Here is a 19,521-nt window from a genome sequence, read left to right on the forward strand (position 1 = left end):
TCAAACCAACTTGACCAGGGGTATATTGTAATCCGCAGGTTAAAGGAAAATTTAAGCTGGACCCATGTAAAGGTTGAAATCAGTAATCAGCTTGACACATACATGACTTCTGACCTTGATGTAAGAAACAGTAATTCTGTACAATACACGATTTCCACTGTAAGGAACACAATCTTCACTTAGTAAACTGTCTAATGGAATAAGCAGATTTCTCCCAGCAAGTGTAGAGTTAAACAACTTCCAATTCTTTCCCTTAACAACCATTTTAGGCAGTTTCACAATAGAATCAAACTTCTGATGCAATATAGACAACCTCTTGTGACAAAGGACTTCTCTCCATGTCTCTTGCACTCTGTGTCAGCTTGTAGATAAACTTTAAATACAGATTTGGCTGGAATAGACGCTCCCTTTAGACAGCACCACAACCTCTCAATACCAATGCTACAGTCCTTATTTGAGTTTAATAACTTGAACATTGCAAAGCAAAATAAACCATAAACTTATCTGTCTTCATATGAGACCTGCTAACATCTGATGGCAGTGTCAGGGCTGGGTCTTTTCCTTTATTCCAAAGATGCTTCCTTCTGGGCTGGCTATTAAAGCTGGAACTTTAGCTGAAAACATCCCTCAAGATAATACTCGAGGAGGATAACTCATACTTACCAACTTTGTGAAGTTGGCTTCCGGGAGCCTGCCGGGGGAGGTGGGCGTGATGGGGGGCAGGGCTCTAAAATTTGTGTCATTTTGGACCCGCGCCCGCGATACCCGGTGAATTGTGGCGTTTTGCCACACTCTCCCGGGAGTCCGTGAGACTCACGCGAAATGTGGGAGTCTCTCTGACATTCCGGGAGAGTTGGCAAGTATGGGATAACTTACTAACTCCTTTTGTGTAGATTCTCCATGATCCCAAGCAACATTAACACTGGACAACTTACAGCAACCAGAAACTACCCACTAGCCTCCAGCAGTCTCTTTTTGGCCCCTTTCCTTTCCCCCCAAGAATATTCTGGAGCCTTCTAGTTCAGTTTGCGTAGGCTTATTGTAATTTTTTGGAGCGTCAAACTGTCTCTGCATGCTTCTAGTGCAGTCTGGGGCTCTAGTTTGCAGTTTGTTCACCCCAAAATGGCCGATGCAATTTGCAATGAACTTCCCAGAGGAACTCTGGGAGATGAAGTTTTCTGAATGAGCACATGCAGTAATATACCTGTGATTTGCAGGATATTACAAAACAAGAGCAGAACATCATAACACAGTGATAATGAGTAATAGTGGTAGTTCTGTGTTTCAAAGTAAAAAGTGACATATTGGAGCAGCGATAATTAAGCTCCTCTGCTGCTCTTTGGGGCGCAACTAATGACCCCATACATACTCTGACAGATTAAGACCATTTCTTCTAGTTTGGACTTTAGGCAACAACTGGCTCAATGGTCAGTGAATTTGGTAAAAAAGCAACAACCCAATTGGGTGGTCTAATCTACAATCTATGGCTGGCATAAAAGAGATTAGCTAGTGTGGAGGCAGAGGTGAACATCATACAGGTGATACTGAAATCTATGCAATCTGTGAATGGAGCAAGGAAATATTGGGAAACAATGCTATAATCAGTAAAGCATATTTTAAAGTACACCTTAATTTTAAAATGCTGCGAAAGAGCAACATTAAGGGTCATTTGCAAACTGCAAAAAATGAAAACCTGGCACAAATATGACATACATGCTTACATTTGGGCAAGTGAGCCTAGTTGTGCAGGTAACTACATTGATTCGTGGGCAAGATGTCAGCATCTGCAGGGGGCACTGCTGATTGGAAGATGGTTCAAAGGATCTTGCTGAGTGCAAATAAGTCACGTGAGGGCTCCAACTTTTGGACTGACGTGCAGAAACAAGGACTTGAATTCTCCTCCACTCAGAGGTACATTCAGTACTTTCTGTGACAGTGTCTGTAACAAACAGCAGCTAAACAGCCAATTTGAAGCACTGCCACTTGGTGCCTGTACTATATCCTATATGTAGGGGTAAACATTCCCACCTTTACCTCAGTACCAGTTCCCTTTCAAACTGTAGGTAGAATAACTCTATTTTCTTATCATTTGTTTAAAAGGAAGGAGGGTGTTAGAGAAAGGAGATGAGGATGAAGCTTAGGGACCTCTAAAGACCCTCATCCTCGTTGTCAGCTGGGTGTATATTAACTCACTTTCTCCAAGAGAAATATTTTTATCCAATACAGACAATGGGACTCGTTTAGAGTTGAATGCAATTTACACTGAAATCGTAAGCATAAATTGCATCCCATAATTTACACAGTAAAGAATACTGTGCAAATTGCACAAACACGCCTCTTTATCTGCCTTACGGGCCGGCGTGTAAGTGTATCATGCACAGCACAGTGTAAAGCAGATAATTAAATAAGTAAAATGTAAAAAAAAATAAAAATTGTCCCCCCCCCCCCAAAGAGGACAAGGGTTGGTTATGCTATTGGAGAGGTGGAACACATATTTTTTTTTTTAAATGTAAGTATTTTTTTACTTTGTTTTTCAAAACATCAAGGTCTCTTGCACCAGGTGAAAGCACCTGCATAAGATACGTCTCCTAGAGACCTAACTACGGTTGCTTTCAACTCAAAGTAGTATGAAAAGTGCATGAACATGTCTTTACATTGTTAGGCTCGCCTACTACCTCCCCCGTCCACCTCTCTAAGTGCAGAGAGGTGCAACAGGGAGATCCGTCTCAGTCGAAGTGCAAACTGAGTCGGATCTTTGGACAACAGTGTTTTTTGAGCTCAACAGAAGGACTTGCATCTGACTCTAAATGAGGCTCAATGTATTCACATATATTTAAATGTGCAAGATAAACGCAAATGATAATTTTTTCCAATATATCCCATATCCTGACAATTCATTAGATACACTCTCTTACATAGCGTATCTGACTGGTACATATTTCAGTTGCGTAATTTAATGAGGAGGAGATTACCAGGGACAGTATAGCGAAACATAATAATAATACTTAACTGTACTTTAGTATGTGGCTTGATTCCAAATTCCAGAAAAAAAAACCTTATCCAGACATCTGAGACCCAGTCATTTAGGGTAATAGATCTTATACCTGTGAGTGTTCATATACCATCATCATCATTCATTTATATAGCACCTCTAATTCCGCAGTGCTGTACAGAGAACTCACTCACAGCAGTCCCCCCTTGAGCTTCCAGTCTAAATTCCCTAACACATGCACAGACAGACTAGGGTCAATTTGATAGCAGCCAATTAACCTACCAGTATGTTTTTGCATTGTGGGAGGAAACTAGAGCACCCAGAGGAAGCCCACGCAAACACGGGGAGAACATACAAACTCCACACAGATAAGTCCATGGTCGGTGTTTGAACTCATGACCCTAGTGCTGGGAGGCAGAAGTGCTAACCACTAAGCCACTGAACAAGCCAATTGCTGGGCATGGTTACTTTGTGTGTGGCTTTCTTACATCTACTGAAGGAAAATACTGCAGCTTAAAATATCTGGTCATTTAGCTGTACATGTAACCTAAACATATTAAATAAAGAAAAAAAATAGTCTACTTAATTGTCCCTGTCAGCTTTTAAATGACCATTTTACTAGAAAATATACCAGTGAAAGTAACATACACGACACATTGCTTTTAGACTATTAAATCGAATTTAAGAAAGGTGCAGTGTCCTGCAATAAACCAGAACAAATTAAAGTCTTTGTATAAGTAGACAGCTTTTATGACCCCAGTTGGTCTCCTTCGGGCTTGGTAAAAAGCCACATAACTGTAGAAAAACCTGTGTTTCATTCTGTGCCTTGGTTACATCTTTTACACTCGGAGCCAGAACATTTTAATAATTATTTGGCATGAACAAAGGGTTCTCTAATATATTCTGAAAGCATTTACAATAATTTTTCATAGTAATTCTCAGCTGTTACTAAAAGAAAGTGTACTTTAAAAATGATAGCAGTGCAGGGAACATTAGTGGAAAGTGAACTGTACAGTAAAGTAAAATACTTATATAATGAAAATGCCGTCCTATTTATAGGTAGGGGTATATATACTAAGCTGCAGTTCCCACGAACTGCCACTTCTCAGTGCTTTACTGTCTTGTTTTTATTATTGTAGATTTTATATTTAATTATGTAGATTGCGTGACTAATATTTATTTGCTGTAGATAATGGGTGGGCTGGGCTGGACCTGGGGGGGATTAAGATGTTCCATTCGGAACAGTGAATATCCTTAAAAATGTGCCTGATGGACATTAGATTGTTAGAAATTAGATAATTCGTTTTTAGTTTTTTTTATAGTGGAAAATATTAGTAATATGCAGGAGAGGAAGATGGGATGTAATTCTGTATTTGAAGAAACAGTAACAGTGGAAATCCACTCATGAGAGTTTATTCCTGATAATTTGCATTCTTTTACATTCTTTTTCTGATAGTTTGTTTTTATATTTGAGATCCCCTTTTCAAAATGTGCAGGGTCATATTTGAATCTTTTACTTTCCTAGACCTGTTATTTTTGTGTTACTCCACCGTCAGCAAAGTACAAATACATCAGAAAATAATAAAAAACGGAAAAAGAAGCCAGAAAAAAAATTAAGGAAATTCTGCTTCCATAGTCCCAGGCGTATACGATCATAAATTTGTATCAGCCTGGGTATTCCAAATATGACACAAAACTCTACTCTGAGTATACGATACAATTTGCTCAGGTGGTCCATGAAAATGCAGAATGATGGTGGGCACTCATGTATGTATGCTGTAGTAAAATATATGCAATTATGTATGCAATTCCACTAGACCTCCACATTTTGTTACAATAATAACTTTATTAAAAAATCTGGGGGTAAATGTATCATACTCCGGTTTCTTCAACCCGCAGGAGTTCGGCGAGGTGACAGCTAAAATTTAAAGCGGCGCTGCCTTGTAAAGGCAAGTTTACCTTTACAAGGCAGCGCCACTTTAAATTTTAGCTGTCATCTCCAGGGCCGGATTAAGGGAATGGAGGCCCCTGGGCTAAGGGGTCTCCATTCCTCCGTGAGGCCCCCAATGTGAGCTGCCTGCCACCTGCCGTGAGGCCCCCCCCCCAAGCACTTACCTGTCAGTGCAGTCCTCCTTCCGCGGCGCGCTGTAAGCTCCTTACTGAGGAGATCTTGAGATCTCCTCAGTAAGCAGATTACTGAGCGGCGCCGGGGACGGAGGACTGCACTGACAGTGCTCAGCAGCATTGATCGGGATGGGGGCGCCCCCGCCCCCGGACCAATCAATAATGCTGCTGAGGACTTTGAAGGGCCCCCTGGATGCCCGAGGCCCCTGGGCTATAGCCCAGTTAGCCCTAGGGTTAATCCGGCCCTGGTCATCTCGCTGAACTCCCGCGAGTTGAAGAAACCGGAGTATGATACATTTACCCCCTGGTGTAAAATTAAGAAATAATAGCATTTTTACTAAACTGTGCAAAAAGATGTAATTTTTATAGCTTTTGTGGCTTGTCATTTTTCATTATATCGTATAAAACTTTTGGCTGCAGTATGTGTCCTGCTGGTAGATGTCTCAGTAATCGCAGTGTGAATGAGCCCTTAGTCTACGTAGCACTAGACTGTTCCAAATCTTACTGCTAGTTGATCCTTATGATTGCACTATGCAGGTTTGCACTTATGTTAGTAAATAAACATCATGTGGATATTGTCCATATAGCACTGACAGTCTGCAATAGATGCTTCACTACAATAAAGCATGAGATATAACCAGGTGAAGACTATAGTGTTTTTTATTGCATTAAAAATCCTGTGTGTGCAAGTTTATTGTAACTTGCACACACAGGGTTTCTAAACCAATAAAAAGATCAATGACTACCATAAATGTAAAGACATAGAAAATAGAGAACTTTTGGCATGATATTGTCTCTTTCTGACTTAATTAAAAGATAATTAAGATTTTCTTTGATTTAAAAAAATAATAAGCAATAATATTTTGTCAAAATTCCAACTTTATGTATTACAAAAGGTTAACATTGATGTGTAACAAAATAATTGTATGTCAGCTGTTACATAATTAATAATGTTAGGAACCAATTTTAAGAAAAGAAAAGGAAATTATTGGCATGAGTTTGTAACAAACAGAGAGGATTATCTGCTTCTCCATTTAACAAATTAAGTAGACTCCAAACCCCTTGTTTTGTCTGCATCACCTTGCAAACTTCAATTGGTTACATTGTGTCAGTTGTGGTTTGCCATTGAGTATATGTCACTAATTTTTAGTGTAGTAATCAGACTTTTTAACATCTTGCACTCTCTGATCCCCACTATGTAACCCTTCCACCTAACATTTTTCTTTTGTACTCCTCCCCCCTGCACTTAAAAACCTTAAATAAAACTGATATTTGTAAAAATAAATAAAAGTTATCAGGTAATGTATTTGTTCTTTAAGGGACAGAGTAAATTATATCTTTTGCTTTTAAAGTTGGCAAAATAAAGATGATAATGATAATTTAAGAACCACAAAAATACAAACCTGTGTCAGAAATGTTCTTTTGTGATGTCCTACACATATTTGTATGCAAGTGATCTGCATACTAAGAAGGTCAAACGTTCACAGCAGCCAATCGGAGGAGGGTGTGCCTCACTAAGTGTACCAGTGCGCCTACCTTTGCTTTAAAGCCACAAAATGAGATTTTATATTGCAGGAGTATTTACATAAAACAAAGTGATTGGAGAGGACACAGTTACAGGGAATTTCACTGTTTTGTAGGGTGCATAGTCTTTTCTTTGCTCAGCATATCGATTCATGTGTACACACTGCACACAATTACCTTCAGATCTGTGTTCTTCATCTGTCATAACCATCGGCTGAATGAATGACAGCAGCTCCTGTCCTGAATGACAGGATGTAAAACAGGCTGCACAGGAGCCAATGACAGCCAGGACGCCAGGGACGTTGTCTAGGGTATAGAGGATATAAAGGGAGCCTGAGATGGGTCACTGGAGACAGGATGTTGTAATTCATTTACCTCTTCCTGATCTGCCACAATGAGCCCTACATGTACACTGCTATCTGCTCCCAGCGGTGGAGGGGAGTATGGAGCCTTTGTGTGACCAGATTCCCGCAGCTCTCTTCCTGCAGCTACAATTAGGAGACAGCCCTTCCTCTCCCTGGAGGAACATACTCGTCCCCCACTGCCTGTATCCCCCGTATAATATTATTATAGAAGGGATAGAGGCACCTCACTCTGATTGGAGGGTGAAGCTGTCATTCTCCGCCTTCCTGCAGAAGAAAACCTCCAGACCCCCAGAGACCAGCGCTTGCTGTCAAATCTGAGTCCAATGCTGCTAAATTGTGGTTCTAATTCTGTAGAGTGCATACACACTACAGAATTGGAACGACATTGTTCCATCGTTGAATGAGATTTTCAAGTCAGTTTGAAAATCTCGTTCAATGATTTTATGTGCTTTGGAACGATAATCGTTCATCATTCCATGGTACACACTACTGTGATATCGGGCCAATCAGTTGTTTATTGTCTGATTGGCCCAATTATCTCCGTAAAACACTGTAGTGTGTATCTAACCTTGTGTATCTAATATGGAAAGCACTTTGCATCTTACAGTTGTCCTTGCAGGAAAATGCATTTTAAGGCTCACTTCAACCAATGTCATAAAGATATTATCGTACACACAATTGTGACACATCTAACAAATCATAATTGAAGCTAAACTGGGAAGTATTTTGGCCCTAAAGTGGAAGTAGTTTGGACTTGGTTGATGTTTAATTTTCAACCATGTGCATATCCGGAGCATCTTCCAAACCCACAAAACTAAGAGCAAATATAATGCTTTTATGGGTGGTTTTAGAGACCGTGAAGCCAGTGTGCACATTGAATTGCTCTAGACAGACAGGTATGCACGCTTGCACACATAGGAAAGCACTATGAGCTAGCAGATTTTCTAAATGACCCTTAATGCAACAGATTTGTGCTGTGTATTTCTAACATCTACAGGGAGCTGTCCAGTCAGAACTACTGGAACTATAAAACGAGTTAGAACATTGCTTGTTCCAGAGAAAAGGCATTTATAGTGCCATGCACACGGCGCTCTGCTCACCTCATCATAAAGGTAGCTGTAAAATTTCTTGACAAAAGCACCATTGATCCATAAACTAAAACTGACAGCCAGCGCACATGGGCATTATAGAATAGAGATGATGGATAAAGGATGCAGCATGTAATATTCTTTTTTGTCCATGGTCTGTCATCTTTTTTTTACAGCCTACATGTACTCAGGCAGTTGTGGTACAGTTTTATTACTGGGATCAATCTTCCATATGTCTAGCTCAGTTATCTCATATGTTATAAGCGTCATGTGAAGGAGCCATGAGTAACACTGTTACTGCTTATGGAGAGCTATCAGTCAGACACCAAATACATTATTACAAATTACAAAGTAAAACATTCATACTGTTAGGCAGAAATTTGTCTGCTTACCTTCATCATCATCATCATCATCATTTATTTATACAGCGCCACTGATTTCCGCAGAGCTGTACCTTTGGAGCGCCATTGCGTTAATCATCACTGAGCTACCTCTGATCTATGTTTCCCACCCCAAACTGTAAATGTAAACAAAAATGCATATTTTTGGCTCTGAAAAAAGCCTTCAAATAAAATTAACATAACACCATCATTATATATTGCCATACGAACTGATCTGTCCTAAGCAGGCATAGCATTGTTTAATTTAGTTTACACGCATGGTGCATGGTGCTTGCCTGCAATTGTTACATTTGAGGCATACAGCAAGCACATGCTGTAACTGCAAACCAGCCATGTAAATTTCATATATGATCGGAACCAGCAAAGCCTAGTTGTTTAGTTTATGTAGACTATGAGGGGAGACAACATACAGTGGGTAGTGTTTTGTTTTGTTTCCTAAATACAATTCTGTTAATAATATCTTATTTATGTACAGGGTAATCTCTGCAATACACTACAGGCATTTTTGGCACAAAATGCAATAACACAATCTCTGTGCCATAATTAAAGTGTATCAATATTTATAGAACCAACTCTTAGCTTGTTCTGCAAATGAGGAAAATGATGTGATACCATTAACGGCTCAAAACCTTTCTTAAGTAGGCTTAAGGTGGGAGGGTCCTGGAGTGTGATTTTGTGACCTATCCACACATCACACCTTATCCAACACAAAGGCTACAGCTCACTGTGCATCTGCTGAGCCGAGATTCAATTTGAAAGAGATTAGCTAAATGTAATAGGAATTATGGGTAATACTATGCAAATGAGCACGAAATCCTGAGGCAGTAATTGATGCCAGCTTTAAATATAGAAGCTTAACTATAGGGATACTGGAGCAAAATGTATGCTGTAGAAAATATTGTTCGTAATGCTGTACTGCTATTACACACACACATATAATGTGTTAGGTCAGTAATCAGGTTGTAGTTCAATCACAGTAGGTTGAGCCACAGTAGAATAGGTGTAATGAAGATGAACTATGGGAAATAGTGCACATTAACGATGGTGAAAAGAATGGGCTGTCCTAATTGGATAATAAAATGATATTTATTTATTTGTAGTTTCATGTCTCTGCTTTCCAACACATTACAGATCAGTTCATGTTGTTGATCATGTAATTTTTCCCAAATGAATCACTTTATCACACCAGTACATTGCAGAATAACTTGCTTGGCTCAAGAGCTAACATTCACTCATTGTGAGACTTATGGCAGCATGGTTTTCTTTCTCGCTGAAGTACAATCTTTACATTAGCATACTTCAGGCTTTTGGAGTCCGAATCTCTCATAATTCGTACTCAACTGGAAATATTCAATATATTATTACAGATCTAAATCTGTCTTTTATACTTTTCTTGGCGTGCAAGAACGTTCTCAGTATCCAACTTCTACACAGATTAAAGGTAGTAGAAAATCCATTTGAAACATACCGTATTTCTCCATGTATAAGACGCACCTTTTTCCCAAAAATTTTGGGTCTAAAACCTGGGTGCGTCTTATACAGGGGTAGCGATACAGGCTCAGCGGAGGGGGGGGGGGGTGATCCAGTAGGAGGGAGACAGGCAGCGTGTCAGCGCGATCCAGCAGGCGGGGACAGTCAGCGGGGATGCAGAAGGCAGAGTGTCAGCGCGATCCAGCAGGCGGGGGACAGGCAGCAGGGATGCAGAAGGAGGCAGAGTGTCAGCGGGATCCAGCAGGCGGGGGACAGGCAGCAGGGATGCAGAAGGAGGCAGAGTGTCAGCGCGATCCAGCAGGCGGGGACAGTCAGCAGGGATGCAGAAGGCAGAGTGTCAGCGCGATCCAGCAGGCGGGGACAGGCAGCAGGGATGCAGAAGGAGGCAGAGTGTCAGCGGGATCCAGCAGGCGGGGGACAGGCAGCAGGGATGCAGAAGGAGGCAGAGTGTCAGCGCGATCCAGCAGGCGGGGACAGTCAGCAGGGATGCAGAAGGCAGCGTGTCAGCGCGATCCAGCAGGCGGGGACAGGCAGCGGGGATGCAGAAGGAGGCAGAGTGTCAGCGCGGTCCAGCATGCGGGGGACAGGCAGCGGGGATGCAGAAGGAGGCAGAGTGTCAGCGCGATCCAGCAGGCGGGGACAGTCAGCAGGGATGCAGAAGGCAGAGTGTCAGCGCGATCCAGCAGGCGGGGACAGGCAGCGGGGATGCAGAAGGAGGCAGAGTGTCAGCGTGGTCCAGCATGCGGGGGACAGGCAGCGGGGATGCAGAAGGCAGAGTGTCAGCGCGATCCAGCAGGCGGGAACAGTCAGCGGGGATGCAGAAGGCAGAGTGTCAGCGGGGATCCAGTAGGCAAGGACAGCTACCGTAATATTTTTTTTACAAATTTCGGGGCCAAAAGTAAGGTGCGTCTTATACATGGGAGCGCCTTATACATGGGGAAATACGGTACATTATTTCTGGTGAAAGTATTTGTTACTTGACACACAATACATTATACAGTCTCTTTCATTTGCTGACTCGAACAGTTCAGTTAATATTCTAGAACTTCAGAAGCCAACAGACAAAGGGCGTTGCCAGTCCAAGGTTCTCCTCTGTTCATGGGATAGGGATAGACTGGTGGGTCTCTTGGCCTCTTGCTGACAAAAGCCCATGTCGCAGGGTGGGAAATGCCATGAACCAGTAACTGTCTCAACTCACTGATTGTTACAAATAATTAATGGATGGAAAACAGTACACTAGCACCATCACTTATGAGACACTTAATCAGAGTCATAGATTTGAGAGCCACATTGGGAACCATTTTGCACTATTATAACCCCTGTGTGCATGGGTGCATTGTGGTAGTGGGTTCTGTATCTGGTAAATACTCTTCTGTAGCTCATGTTCTTGTCCTCAGGATCCTGTGGGTTAAAGTTGGCAATTATTTGTCCCTGTACATGCAGGTTTAATAACAGTATTTAATAACAGTAAAACAGATATGAGTTGCTCGCAAAATGGTTCCATATTTCTAAGAAAGTATGTCCTATATCCCAAGCTTAGTTATACGTCTCAGTAATAAATACATGTTTACTGATTTACATAACTATGTTTTGAAAATTAGATCACTCCATTGTACTCTTCCCTCTAAGATGAGCAATCTTAAAAAAACTGATATTATCAGGAAAAAATCCATTGTACACTGTTTCATAAAGCGCTACGGAATTTGCTGGCGCTATATAAATAAATGTTGATGATGATGATGATGATGAGACTTCCCATGCAGCCCTTCAGGTTGGCATTCTGATGACATAAAGCTTCTAACTCATTTAAACCCAGAATGCTTGGCTTAGAGGTAACGTTGATACTGTGATTACTATTGTCTTTTATTTTTTTTATTTTTTTTAAATACGTTTTATTAATAACATCTAATCTTGAACAGCATTACAGAAAATAAAACTCTTGAAAGGTACATTAGTGAGATGACAAATGCACATATAAATTTAACAAGTTTAACAAATTTAGCAGTGTGTGTAACACACTCACAGTGCTTTTACAAAGCAAATTCAGCTTCATATGAGTATGGTACCATAGAGATGTTATTTTGTTTTAAATTATACAAATAAAAGGAAAAAGGCAAAGAAGGGGGGGTAAGGGAATGGTATAGGGCAAAATGGGGGAAGGGAAAGAGCAGATTGGGAAGGTTAAGGGAGGGGAGGGGGAATTCACGCTTTTAAGTTTTTAGCAGAAGGTGATAATTAAATCTGGGATTTCCAGTAACAAACCGAACATGACTAGAATTGAAGTAGGGGTTGATTGCAATATGAAGCCCATGGAGACCATGTTTTGTTGAAGGACACAGAGGAGCCCCTAAGCACGCCGGTGATATATTCAATCTGATAGGTGTGCCAGACCCGACCACAGACCATTTGGAGCGTTGGAGGAACGGGGTTCCTCCAGTGGGCAGCTATTTGGCAAGTAGCTGCATTGATTACATGCTGAAGAAGCTTATGGGTGTGTGTTGGAAGGTCTGGGAGAGGTAGAGGCAGTAATATGTGCTTAGGATCGGAGGGTATAGGAGTGTCTTTTATTTTTAAAGCGCCAAGATAGCAAAATTACATGCTCCTTTCTTTACTCTCATCTACCGTAAAATAGATTTTTGAAACGTTCAGTCTTATTTAAGCTACAGAACAGCTAATAAACCTCCATCTTTGCTCCAAGCAGCTAGATCAATTGAGAAACAACAGGTCTAGGAGCTACATTAGTTTGCACAATATCCTCAGCACCTATAGCCTGTCTGCGTATAATGCCTTCTTGGCATTCAAACTTTGGCAATGGGCTCTCTTCAACCTGCACAGGACAACGTGTTATCTAAAAACTGGTGCAATACTATATATTATAAACCGCAATGTGATTATGTAGGGTGTGATTTTGGGTACAGTTGTGGTGTTGGGCTGATGTAATTGCATCCTCTGTACCCCGATTATCCTTTTGAGAAAAATCATCATGGTAAATCACATTTAGCAGACCCTCAAAATATTGAACTGATGTAAGGTAGTATATATTACCAGAGATTCTACCGCGCGGAACTTTTCTTATTTGCTTTTATTTTTTTATTTATTTGTCTTTAGCTTTTATTTAATTTCACATTAATTACGACATTATATGATAAAAAAAAAAATTTGCACAAGATAAATTAATGCTGGAGAACTGTAAGTGTAATTGAGTCTTAATTATATTCTTAAAGGGATGTACATCTTCAGATTTTGTTTCACTAAGACTACCTCTCAGATGCAGGCGCCTTCACTGGGATTGCTGCAGTTACCTTCAATTGCAGATTTCTCCAAAACGCTTAATGCTTGATTACTGTTTTCATAGAGATCAGGCTGTGAGAAATTACAAACCAGGACATACCTTGCTGACAAATAACACTCTCGTCAGTTTCTGACTATGCCACCAGCTGCAGCTCTAGACTGGACTCTAGATCACAGTAGAGCTGCCGCTAGCCAACGACAAAGCCTTTTTCTTAGGACAGAACATCCCTTTTCCTGCTGGAAAATTAGTGAAGCAGAAACAAGTGTGTGAGTGACAAAGTGAGAACTGTCTATTAAAGTTGAAACTTCCAAATAGTCCCTTGACCGCAGAGTAGTGCTTTGGTACCGTGATATCAAGTGCACACACGTGGACCATAAACTAGAAAATATCTGATAAAATAAATCTGTATCACCAATGCAAGTAAGTTATTGGGAACAGTTTCATTAGATGGGTCCCATGATATAGGGCACTGCTTTTGGGGAAGAGGACAGAATGTAAATTCACTCGGAGAGGCTGAACTACCATTGGGGCAGCAGGAGTCGTGCATCGGGGCCCATGGAGATAATGGGTCCCTCTGCATGGCAGATGCAGAGGGTTGGGGGACCTGGTTCCCTCCTCCCAGTCTCTCTGCCCACAGCTTGCTAGTTCTGCTCCCGCATATATAGATGTATATAGTATATTGCTTTATTTCAGCTTAAAGACACTTTATTTTATAACCAGCAATAGTCACTACTTCCACTGCTATATATGGAGAAAAATAGACATCAAACAGAATGAGGATACCCTGCTCAACCCTATCATTAAAGAAGAGGCAATAAGGGCTCTTTTTATATCGATCCTGGTTGCATGTATAAAAACCGTGCTGAATTTACAACAGAAAAAGAGGTTTCAATGTCTTCTAAAGGATCAGTGATGCTGGGATTATCGTTTTCTTCTTGCGGACTAAAGAGGGTTATAAGCCTTTACAAGAAGCCTATTTCTATGGTGTATATCAGCTCAGGTTTAGCCATCAGGCAGATACTTAGTTACTATAGGCAACAATAGTGACCTCTGCAGGAGAAGAGATAGTACTGTACCCCATTTAAAAAAAATCATACCAGGAGGAGCAACTCAGTAAATATAATTAAAGTATTTATTTTAATTATTTAAAATTACACATATTATTTTAAAAAATCATATGTTGTTGCTACTACCTCTACCCTTAAAACACTTTCTGTATACCATTACTGGAACAGCAGTGTGGCATAATAATGGTATAAATGTTTGAAAAGTAAAATATTTACATCAAACTTTTAGCTGTTATTAATTAACTAATACACAGTAGTTTAAAAAGACAATGTTTGGGAAAGGGATCAAACTACTGCCACTGCTTGTTCATTTATAGTAGATTATTGGTTAATTGCTAGTGTTCAGTTATTTCTCCCATCTGTAAATAAGGCAGCATCACAAGTTTACATTTACATCTGCTAACTAGAATCAGTAGGTTACGCTTCAAACTCCCTGTAATTAGTATCGCACAGCTATGAGGATACACCTTTGGTGTATCCTGTTATAGACTATATACTAGACAGTGGAAGTTGCATTGCTGGGTGATCCAATTGCACAGTAATCCCTCACATATCACAGTGACATCTCCCCCCCGAATCCCAGTGAGATACTTCCCTTCACACAAAGCTTCCAGTCCTTTGCAGAGACTCCCCTTCTTTCCCCATTTGTAGCATAGTTTCCGATTTTGTGACCCTGTCCTCCAGGAGGGGTAGGAGGGGGACGTTGTGACGACTTTGCATCGCCATAACCACACCCCCGCTATAAAATGCCTAAATTCACTGCATTGAATAGCAGAGGGTGGTGCTTAAAGATGCAATTAAGCCCCCCCCCCCCCCACTATTCAATGCTGTGAATTTGGACATTTTACAGGGTTGCTTACGGTGTTGCCTACTCTTCCGGGAGTCCGGCTGGACTCCCCGAAATTCGGGAGCTTGCACATAGAAACACACTACATTGCACAAAGATTCTACTCTATTGCATAGAGACACTGCCCCTCACCCAAAGATGCTTCCCATAGCAAAGACACAACCTGCCCACATACCTTATACAGCAATGCTTCCAGTTTTGAGCACATACAGAGCTGGAGTGTATGATCAGAGATGCACGTAACCCTGTAATGCCCCAAAGTTTTCACTTAGTCATGTGGAGGTACTGGCCGTAAATGGATGAACCACGCTTCTGGCACTCTAAACACAGTGCCCCCCGCCCTAATCTGACAGCATTCAGAGTAGTACAATATAAACTTCCGATGGGCCCAGTCACAAGCACGACCATTGCAGCCCCAGATGCCACACCACTGGTATACTAACAGGGGTCTGAGTGTAACATGCTGGAAGTCCAGTAAACTGCACAAGTTTTATAAGACAATGTACATTCATTACAGTGTACATTTTGCCACTCAGCATTTCTTTTTAATATAAAAAAAACTATGTATCAGCACCAGCTGGAACATATTTATTATTTATTTAGTACAGGGCACAAGCTAAAAATTCCTGTTCAGAGGCATCATGCACCCAGGCTCGGAGATTAGGGAATATACAGTTGGGTATAGGAGTGATGCTTGCTCGCACAGTCCACACTGTTTTGTGGTGTAGATTGAGTTGGGTATAGGTTTCATTCACATGCGTGGAACCCGTTAGAAGTCAGTATCTCTAATGCAGAAAAGGAATTTATTCATTAAAAGAGAAAATAAGATCATCAGCTCTGAATATCCTCCACAAACAATGTCCCAAAGGTTTTTGGTTGACTTCATTGTTCTATGATAAAACCTAACAAGCTATAGTGGGTTTGCTCTACATAGGATATCATGGGAATTTGTGTAAGGGAATAATGCAGCTTTGGCCCTCTAATTAGCATGTGATTCATAGTTCTGCAGAAAATCATTATTGAGCTGAAGAAAAAATATTTTCTCTTATTTTATGGTACTTCAATTTAGGGGAGAGTCTGAACCTAAGACTGTTAAAATATGATCACCAATGACAGAGCTATAATAGACATTTTAGCACCTGGGGCAAGAAAGAAAGCTCACACCCATTGCCCTAACCAAATGAACCCAAAATCCTGCGCTGCCATTCATCTCTGCGTCCTTGGCGACTGCCCCTATCACACAGCCCTAACTATGGCCCTGACCAATGTCTTCCTTTCTCTCTCCACTGAATTGAATACATCCTACATCTTTCAATGAATTTTAAACTCTCAGGTACTATAGCTTGATAATAGAGCAAGTGAAACATTATTCAAATACGTTTGGCTATTAACAGTCGTATATTTATTCTGATGTCTCTTTGTCTTGGATTCATAGCAGGAATCAACAAACATAGGCCATGCTTTGCTAATGGTTTGATTTATTATTATTTTTGAGACTTTAACATCTTATATTTGCCTTTTCTAAATTAAGATTAAATTCACGTGTTGCTATGTTCTTCACTCTCTGGTGACATCACTATGAAGTCATGTGATCCTTGATCAGTATATGTATTCTAAACTGATGTTTTACTTCATATTTTCAGGCAAACTTGCTAAATGGCATCTGTGTCCATTAACATGCATTGTCATGAGTGTTGGCTCTCAGACCACAATATTGCCACCTTCACCTTATATAGGCAATAGGTGATCTTTAGATAAAAGGCTATGATTTGAACAACAAAATTAATGAATGTATTTTATTTCTTGTTCTGGTTTTGCTAGGTGACGTGTTTTTGATATCTGCCGTTCTACAGAGTTCTACTCTTCAACAGAAGAAGGACACTGACTACTGCAAGGGGTAAGCCCGTGTATGTGTGTCAGACGATCACTCTGATGAGTGTAATACAACAATATATTATATCACCAGAGGTATTGCATTATTGGCAAGGAATATTCTCACAGTCCATCATGAGTTCAACTTACACAGGGTGCTACCTGCTGGATATTAATATTATAATGGCCTGCAATGCATGCTGTTGGTTTTAATCCTATGTATCACATTTAATTGTAACATCATCATTGACTGGATAGTACCATGATGATGCTGTGGAACTATTACTCAATACAAATATTGTACTCTATTTAAGAGCAAAGAATAAATGATCATAGAGCAATCTGACAGAGGTCTTTATTTCTTGTAAATAGCAACAAACAACAGTACCTTATATACGTTTAAAGGATTGCTGATATAGGCAGTAGATCTCATGCACAGTATATTATAAAACTAACAAGTGAAGCAATTACACTTACCTACCAAGAAAAAGCAAACTGTATGTTTTTGTGAGAACCAAGCTCAAAAACATTACCTCAGAGGCGTTTCAAATATGCACAAATGAAGCACGGCCCATGTTTTAGATGACGCGTATATTTGAAATATGTTCCTTCTGCACTTACACAAGACAGGTGCTGTTTTCGAGTTGATGAAGATGACTGACGCATATTTGCTCCAGATGCATCTATGTTCGATGTCAGATTTTTGGATGCATCTAGTGGATTATGTCTTGACTAAAACAATTACAAAGGAAATATATCAATTATATTGAAACTATGGGATATATTTATTAAACTGCGGGTTTGGAAAAGTGGAGGTGTTGCCTATAGCAACCAATCAGATTCTAGCTTTCATTTATTTAGTGCATTCTACAAAATGACAGCTAGAATCTGATTGGTTGCTATAGGCAACATCTTTACTTCTGCAAACCCGCAGTTTAGTAATTATTCCTCTATGTGTCGTTCTGGTGCAGCACTATTTCTAAAGCCATCATTCCTATTACCCTTTGCTGAAGTTTGCTATTTCCCCACCTTCTAACACACATTTCGTGACACATGACTCAAGTTACACCTGGTGCTTGACTGCAGGTATTCTGCTAAAAACTCGGCCACAAAGCTGCTGAGTTTACTCTTTCCGGACAGAGAGCCCAATTACCCTTGGAATTTATGCAGTGTTTGTCCAGGGTGAGTAAATAACTTGAATTTATTAATAGTCCCTTTCGTTGTTTTTTCAATTGCAGCGTTCACCAAGCAAAAGATTTCGCTGCAGAGCCCAAGTGAGCTGAAATACTGCATTGCAGTCGCTGTTCTAAGCCCTAACTGTTTAATTGCTGGATAGTTATGCAGTAAAGAGAATAACCTCTCCCCCCCCAGTATTTTTTTGTGGTATGAATCTGTTGACTGCATACAGGACTCATCCATCTCTTCTCTTTACCCTCAGAATTATTCAGGATTGTATTATGTGGATTTTGGATGTTAAGAATATTTTCAATTATTATCTTTTGTTAACTCTAAAATGTAAACTATAGATTAGTTTAAAAAAAATATATATATTTTATGTTGTTTTTTGTCAAAGAGATAAATATAAAAATATTTGTTATGGTCATAAAGATAGATGTCTGCCCAGTATATGGAGATTTCTCAGTGAAAAGGTCCTTCATCTCAACATTGCGTAAATAGCATACTGTACTGTCAGACGTAGCCCATCCCACCCTATCTCACTGCACATACCAATGATTACTTTATAGTCTGTCACATTATAATGATACAAATGCAGTAACAAATTTGCCCAAAATCCTTGAATTTTGCAATGATGTGTGTTTCATTTAATGAAAGCGATGGAACAATTATTCAGGATTTAGCAAAACTTTATTGTAATTGATGCTCCTGAACGCAATGACCAGGGGCCTGATTCATTAAGGAACTTAAATTAAGAAGTTTCTTATTTAAGTCTCCTGGACAAAGCCATGTTACAATGCACGGGGTGAAAATTAGTTTTCTGTTTTGCACATAAGTTAAATAGTAAATACTGACTGTTTTTTCATGTAGCACACAAATATCAACTTTAAATTTCAGTGTACAAATAAGTTATCAAGTATTTGTGTGCTACATGAAAAAACAGCAAGTATTTAACTTATGTGCAAAACAGAATACTAATTCTCACCCCTTGCATTGTAACATGGTTTTGTCCAGGAGACTTAAATAAGAAACTTCTTAATTTAAGTTCCTTAATGAATCAGGCCCCAGATGTGTATCTAGAGTTGAGGAAGTCCTAAATCAGGGTCTGATAGCTAACATTCCAAATACCATTAATTATATTGATGGTTGGTAAAGTCCAAGTAGCGTAAAAAAGAAAGAAAAAAAAAGATAATGAAAAGCGATAAAAATATTGAACATAAAAATATTTTTGTGTTGCCCCATAAACAATGATTTTCTAAATATGTGCAAGAGGGCAAATACA

General features: G+C 40.0%; 1 protein-coding gene across 8 annotated transcripts in view; it reads left to right on the top strand.

Moving 5' to 3' along the window:
- MAP2 (microtubule associated protein 2) overlaps positions 1 to 19,521 on the top strand; it is a 181,128-nt gene that overhangs the window by 98,086 nt on the left and 63,521 nt on the right. For all 8 annotated transcript variants that reach the window (XM_075180271.1, XM_075180263.1, XM_075180265.1 and 5 more), the window contains one exon: positions 17,013 to 17,088. The gene's annotated coding sequence lies outside the window, so the exon portion shown is untranslated. The remainder of the gene's footprint in view (positions 1 to 17,012; positions 17,089 to 19,521) is intronic.

This window comes from Mixophyes fleayi, chromosome 7, assembly GCF_038048845.1.
Source record: "Mixophyes fleayi isolate aMixFle1 chromosome 7, aMixFle1.hap1, whole genome shotgun sequence".
Classification (NCBI taxonomy): domain Eukaryota; kingdom Metazoa; phylum Chordata; class Amphibia; order Anura; family Limnodynastidae; genus Mixophyes; species Mixophyes fleayi.